A 5,776-nucleotide genomic window follows, 5' to 3' on the forward strand; every position below is an offset into this window, starting at 1 on the left:
CCTATCGGGAGTCTTCTTCCCAGTTTTTTTCTTTTTTTTTTTTTTTGGGCTTTGGTGGGCTGAATTGGGTTTTGGGCTATAACATTCTTCACCCCTAAAAAGAAATTTCGTCCTCGAAATTTTTCATACCTGCCACCATTGCATTGGAAGCCTGTGCATTCTGTTGAGTAAGCGCATAAACTCTTTCCTGGGTTTTAGAAATCTGTCCACCACCCTTATGTTGTCCTTCATAAGTTCTTTGGCCAACTTGATTTTCAGTATTTAGCGGGCAGCTAGCAATTTTATGATCCATCTAACCACATTTGAAACAAGTACCTGTATTCCAATAGCAATCCTTGTCTGCATGATTTTTGCCACATCTGGAGCACGGCTCACCATCAATTTGTTGAGTCTTATTATCTATTGCTCCCTTAGCTGATCTTTTGATGTTTTTATTATTCTGCCCTTGTGTATCATTTGATTTTGCTCTCTTTCTTTGCTTTCTTTCTCTTTCCATGCATTCTTCATTGACTTCCCTTTCAATTATCAGTGCTTTGTTTACCACATCTGCATAAGTTGTCAATTCATATGGAACCACTTGTTTTCGAATCTCAGTTCTCAATCCCATCTCAAACTTGTGAACACGTTCTTGCTCACCATCCACTAATCTCGGAGCAAATTTTGCTAACTCTGTAAATTTTACTTCATATTCAGTCACACTCATACCCTTTTGCTTCAAATAAATAAATTCTTGCTCTTTCTGAATCCTTATACTCCGAAAAAAATACTGATCATAGAATGCAATCCGAAATCTTTCTCAAGTAAGTATTTCGCCGTCTTGTTCATGCTTGCGCTGTAGTCACTGACACCAGTTGTATGCTTCTCCTTGTAGTAAATAAGCTGCATATCGAATCTTTTCTTCATCAAGATACTCTTGGACAACGAAGGCCTTCTCCATTTTCATTATCCAGTTGTCAGCCTCCAAAGGTTCAGTAGTCCCCTTGAAAGCTGGAGGAGCAAGCTTTTTAAATTCTGAAATGTTGTTCCGTTGCACTGGTTGCTCTCCATGTTGTGGTGGTGGATGTTGATGTTGTTGTGTATCTCGTTGTATCTGCTGTTGTTCAAACATTTGCTGCTGTATTTGTTGTTACGCTTGTACCATCCTGATTAGGGTCTGCATTAACTGAGCCATATCTGGTTCTTGACGTGCTCTCGAAGTACTCCCATTAGGATCTACGACTCCCTCCTCCTGAGGGGTGCCACTGGTCGGATGGGGAGTGCTACCATCCCGTGGTTGTGATGTCTCTCTTGCAATTCCTTGAGTAATTCTTGTCATTCTACGGGGAGGCATGATAACCTTATAGTAGTAAAACCTTATTAGATTCATTTATCTATTTGTTAGGATAGATTTATTATGATGCTCATACTTTAACGTCCCAATATTCTTAATGTTTACCCACCTACACTCATCTATGTCAAATTCTATGTGTCATAATTTCTCCACTTATGCTCTGATACTATATTAATTGTCACGCCCCCGATCCGAGATTGTGAATCGAGGGTCATGGCAATCGCCGCATACTTATAAAGAATTCTCTCCATAAGCATGCAAGGCATCTCATCACGATATCAATGCATCACAGTGGAATAAATTCAAATATTTATTATTTAACTCTAATTCAAGTAATTAAATCAAATGTCTTACATCCAATAAAATTTTACTAACAATAAAAATAATAGATCTAAGTTCAATGAAGTTGACAATGCTAATCTCGCTTCTAAAAGCTCTGTCCCAATATTTCGTCCCACACTCGAAATTAATTATCTGAATCTGAAAAATAAAAAGAAAGGTAATGAGCTAGACAGCCCAGTAAGTAACAAATATCTCAACTAGATAATTCAGATATTATATAATTTTCAAGAATAATGCTGCAAATAAACATAAGAGTATATTTCATGCTGATTTAATACAAATCAAATATTTTCAAATATTCACATATAATATAATCATAAATCTGATTCGATTCAAAAACACTCGTAACTCAACAGCCTTGACTATGACCAATGTTTAACCCCCATTGGCGGGGTCCACAGAATACCAGCGCACAACCTCCACTGGCAGGGTCCACAAACACCAGCGCACAACCCCCACTGGCAGGGTCCACAAACACCAGCGCACAACCCCCACTGGCAGGGTCCACTGAGTACCAACGTATAATCCCCATTGGCGGGGCCCACTGAAACATAGTTAGGCTGAGAGCATAAATCTGATTTGTATCAAAACACTTTGTATCATAATATATCATAATTTTTCACTGAACTTGTGCATAAATCGATATACCATAACATTTCAAAAGCACTTTTCTTTCAAAACATAATTTCATAAATCATGCATAATTTCAGAGAATAATTATTTATTTTCAGAATAAATATGAAATATCTCGAGAAGATGATTCATTACTTACCTTTCACGGAGCACTGAATGAATAGATCGACTAACTTCTAGGAGATTCTTCCATACCTATTATCCAAAATTATATTTTTATATTAATTTTAATTTAAAATTAAATTTAACAAATCCCAAAATCAAAACCTCACTTAAAATCAGTCTCTTCCCTAAACTCGATCAAAATCATCAGATGAAGCCTTCCACTACGCTAATCCTAGAAGAATAACTTTAGAGAGGGAGAAATCCATCAAGAGAGAGAAACAACTTAGAGAGAGAAAATTCTAGAGAGAGAAAGTAGAGAGAGAAAGTTCAATTTCAGAGAGAGAAAGTCAAGGTTCAGACTAAAAGAAGAGAGAGAAGAGAGAGAAACTCTCTCTCTCATCATTTTTTTATTTTATTTTATTTATTTATTTATTTATTTATTTACTTATATATATATATATATATATATATTTATTTATTTTTATTATTATTATTTTTCTTTTCTTTTCTTTTCTTTTCTTTTTCTCTTTTTCTTCTTTTTCTTCTTTTTCTTTTTTTTTTCCTTTTCTTTTTCTCTTTTTTTTTTTCTTCTTTCTCTTTTCTTTTTCTTTTTCTTCTTTTTCTTTTTCTTCTTTTTCTTGGTTCCTTCCAGGCCGAACAGGGGATGGCGGTCCTCCAGCCTTGACCGACCATTCGGGCCACGACCGCCGCGGCGGAGGCCAGCAGCAGAGGGGGGCCACTCTCCCGATCACGGAGGAGCATAGCCGGCGATCAGTTGCGATCGCCGGTGCTGAAAAATTCACGGAAAAGAGACCAAAACAGAGGTCCCTTTCGTCGATCGAAAATCGGCGACTCTCGTCGCCGGCAGTCGTACACAAGAGCACGGAAGGAAGGGGAAGGAAGAGAGGAAAAGGAGGAAAACTTACCTTGACCTCCGGTGGTCTCGTCGGAGAGCAGTCACGGCGAGAACAAGGCAAGGGATCGCGGCTCTACTTCGAAAAAATCGGAGAGGAAAAGAGGGGAAAAGAGCCGATGTTGGGTTTCTAGGAAGGAGGAGGTCTTCTTATAGGGGATCCTAGGACTCCGAGGGGTCCTAGGATTCCGATCTCACCTGGATCTCGCCGGAGAAGAAGACTCCTATCGGGAGTCTTCTTCCCGATTTTTCTCTGTTTTTTTTTTTTTTTGGGCTTTGGTGGACTGAATTGGGTTTTGGGCTATAACATTTTTAAGGAAGAATACAAGGTGACAGTTAAACCAAAGTTATCCAATAAACTTAGATTTTGAAGGTTTTTTTTTTCTTTGGTACATGAGGGATCTGAAATTAAAGCTCAAAGTCTGAAAACAAAACAACAGCCTACTAAGTGAAACTCAACTTCTCAGGAAGCTAACAAACTTAAATTTTGAAGGTTAAACTAAACTGTAGTGAAAAGAACAGCACTTGTACACAATCCAAAAGGAAGCTTCACTAGCACCATCATAGAACAACGAACATGGGACCTTCTCCATTACATTCGATCTCAAGTTAGCATTGCACACATCTTCAATTAATCACCTAAATGGAGGTCAAATAAGGGAAATATGGCAAATCTATCGAAGAAGTGTCAGTGCTAATGAAGTTCCAAATATTAATCAAAATGCTATTCTATGACCCCTTGGTTTAAGAATTATTTTTCTTTATTTTTAACTGATTTTTTCAAGCTTATTTTGTCTAGAAACTTTTGCTAGAAGATTTAGAAGCTCAATACAACTTAAGATATTATTTTCTATATTTATTTGATATTATTTTCTTTATTTTTATTTGTACAAAAAAAATGAAGAAGTCTATTAGCTTTAGGAGATATGTTCTATAAGTACCATATATATATATACTTAGTTTAGATGATAGAAATTAACTTCTTTCTTCAAGATTGTTTTCAATTTCTTGAGTGGTAAGAGACTGAAACTGAGATTCTTCTTTTGAGACTTTATGAAGACCGAAAGTGCAAGATTGAAGGTCCAACAGGAAGAGAAGGTGTCAGATCTTCCAGTTATCCTTATGGCTTTAGATTTTAGCTTCTAATTCTATTGTTTTATATAGCTCTTTTCTTTATAATTTTGCTTCGAATGTGATGCTTTAGTTATAGTTTTGCTTCTAATTTTATTTCAAATTTTGCTTTTCCATATTTTCATTATGTTTTCTTCTCTCTTCCAACTTATTTCTCTCCCATTTTCTCCCCCATATATAGCTCCTTCCCAAACTCTACTGACTAGCCAATCATGAAGGTCTACTTGACTTCCCTCCTTTGCCTCTCTCTATGCTTCCCTCTCTTCCCCCACCCACTGCTCTCCTCTCTAAGTGTGGCTTGCCTCAATGGCATGTACTAGCAACATTTGCCACACCACACCCCGTACTTTGCAATCCAACACGCAATCCAACCCTATTTGGGTTGGATTAGATCCGCGATATAATTAGTCAGATTTTCAAACCCAAACTTTAGATGGGTTGAATATGGGTTAAACATGTGACTCAATTTGGATCATGAGAGTAGAGTTCTATTTGAATTAATATATTTTAAGGTTGGGTTGAGTTATAATCTTAGATAACAATTCTTTGAATGATCAGTCTTTTTTCTTGATATCAGTTGTTTAAATCACTCTGAAATTGCCTATAAGTATTATAAATATTGGATTTGGTTGATTGGGTTAGATCTATTACCGATTGAGTGTGGCAAAGTATATTAAATTATGGTCAAATAGGTGACCCGAGATGATCCATCAACGGATGTGGGTTGAAAGCTCTTGACCCAATGTCAAGTCGGGTTAGGAATGGCTGAAGGTTTTGTATGTTATTGTGCTTACTACCTAACGCAAGCCCGATGCTTCCAGGCCGATTGCTACACCTAATTAGCAGTTCAACGCATTCTACTCTGCCATAGCCCTGTTGCCTAAGCACATCTAGATGTGTTGCAACAACCATTCAGCATCTCGCAAAGAATACCAAAAAAAAAAAAAAATCATATAGCATGGGCAAGAATAAACTCAATTGAAGCTAAAAATACTGAAGGAAAGAAAGTTGTTGAAGTTAAAAGAAACAAAAGGAAAGAAAAAGGTTCTAACACCAAAACCTAAATTGTACGCAGAGGTAAAAATAGAAAGAGCCTGAATCTAGAGATCATCAACGTACCAACAGTTGGTTCTTGGTGGAAGTTGTCATAATGCTTGTGAATCTCACTCTTCTGCACTTCTTCCTCACCTCCACTCTTCACTTCTTTTATTGGGTAGAAACCTCCGCTCCTCTTTGTTTCTCCTCCATTATCTGAGATCTATCAGTACAAATAAACGCTGGTGTCTACTTTTACTGTAATTCGCACTGGATCCAAACCGCTT

The sequence above is a fragment of the Elaeis guineensis genome, chromosome 1 (genome assembly GCF_000442705.2).
Source record: "Elaeis guineensis isolate ETL-2024a chromosome 1, EG11, whole genome shotgun sequence".
Lineage (NCBI taxonomy): Eukaryota > Viridiplantae > Streptophyta > Magnoliopsida > Arecales > Arecaceae > Elaeis > Elaeis guineensis.